This window comes from Lepidothrix coronata, unplaced genomic scaffold (genome assembly GCF_001604755.1).
Source record: "Lepidothrix coronata isolate B3197 unplaced genomic scaffold, Lepidothrix_coronata-1.0 Scaffold356, whole genome shotgun sequence".
In the NCBI taxonomy this organism is placed as follows: domain Eukaryota; kingdom Metazoa; phylum Chordata; class Aves; order Passeriformes; family Pipridae; genus Lepidothrix; species Lepidothrix coronata.
The window spans coordinates 252,622-254,069 of NW_016690536.1; the positions used below are offsets into that span (position 1 = coordinate 252,622).

The 1,448-nt window shown below is 56.4% G+C and overlaps 1 protein-coding gene across 1 annotated transcript in view; it reads left to right on the top strand.

Moving 5' to 3' along the window:
* SIRT6 (sirtuin 6) overlaps window positions 1-1,448 on the top strand; it is a 9,339-nt gene that overhangs the window by 4,244 nt on the left and 3,647 nt on the right. The gene's annotated exons all lie outside the window — the stretch shown is intronic.

The following is a 1,448-nucleotide window of genomic DNA, read 5'->3' on the forward strand; positions in this document are numbered from 1 at the left end:
TCAGGGAATCCCAGACTGGTTTGGGTTGGAAGGGACCTTAAAGCCCATCCAGTTCCACCCCTTCCCTGGGCAGGGACACCTTCCCCTATCCCAGGTTGCTCCAAGCCCCATCCAGGTCGTGGTGTTTGTAGGTGTCGGTGCTCCCTGAGGGATCAGGGCCCTGGGGGTGGGAATCTGGATCCAAGCAGGACACGTGCTCCTGGGAGCAGCTCAGAGCAGTTCTCAGTGTCCTTTCCACCCTCTCCATAGCCATCCAGAGGGGTGGAGGCACAGGAGGGAGGATGGGAACAGCTGGAATGGCTCTGGGTGCAGAGACGTGTCTCGCCCCAGTTTGCCGGAGCTCTCGGAGCGCTGGATCCTGGCCTGCCTCAATTTGCTTCCATTAAATTCCAATAAAACCAATGCCGGGCCCCAAAGAGCCTTAACAAGCATTTGGCCTCTTGATAAATCTGGGAATCTCCAAGAGCAGCAAGAGAGAGAGGGAAGGTCCCGTGGCTGGAACTGCTCTGACTTACCGGTGCTCTCCGATTCCCTGGCGGCGAGGTCGGGATCCCACGGAGGATTCCCGAGGATTCCGAGAATTCCCTCTGCAGGGAACTGCGACGTGCAAGAGCTGAGGGTACCAGAGCTCCAGTCCCTGCTGGGGGGGACTGGAGTGGCTGTTCCAAAGATGTCCTCAAAGGAACCTGCCTCTCCCCCCAGCCCTCGTGACAGCCGGAGCTTCGCCCTTCACGAACTCCAGCCCGTTATAAAACCCATTCCCGGCACTTAAGAGCAGCCTGGGATTGTTGTGGGAGGGAAAAGTGCTCAGAGCTGCCTGGGAAGGGGAGGGGAGAGCAGCAGAAAATAAAAGGAAGGGAGGCATTGAGGCTTGAAAGATGCTGAGTGTCTGGGACTGACGTTCAGACCTCTGGGGTTTTTATGCTGAGGCGCCGGAACAGGTTTGCCAGAGAATCTGTGGATGCCCTTGGAAACAAGGATGGGAAAAGGGAAATAGGCCTTGGAAAACGCTCTCAGGGACATGGTGGCATTGCTGGGGTGTCCTGGGCAGGGCCAGGAGTTGGACTGATGATCCTTGAGGGTCCCTTCCGACTCAGGATATTCTGTTATCCCTGGAAATGTCCAAGGCCAGGTTGGAGCAACCTGGGATAGTGGGAGGTGTCCCTGCCCATGGGGGGGTTGGAATGGGATGATCTTTAAGGTCCTTCCAACCCAAACCATCCTGGGATTCCACGAGTGGGGGTGAGAATGAGGATCATGAAGGAATCTCGGAGAAGATGCTCCTCACAAATACCTTCAGCCATCTCTGGCTGAGCAGAGCTGCCTCCAGGGGGGATTTCCTGGGATTAAAAGCCCCGAGTCCTTCTCCCAGCACCACCTTTGCCTGTTTGAACTGAACAGCCCTGGGAAAAGGAATAGGGAATAAGGACAGAACTCCAGTTGAGCCC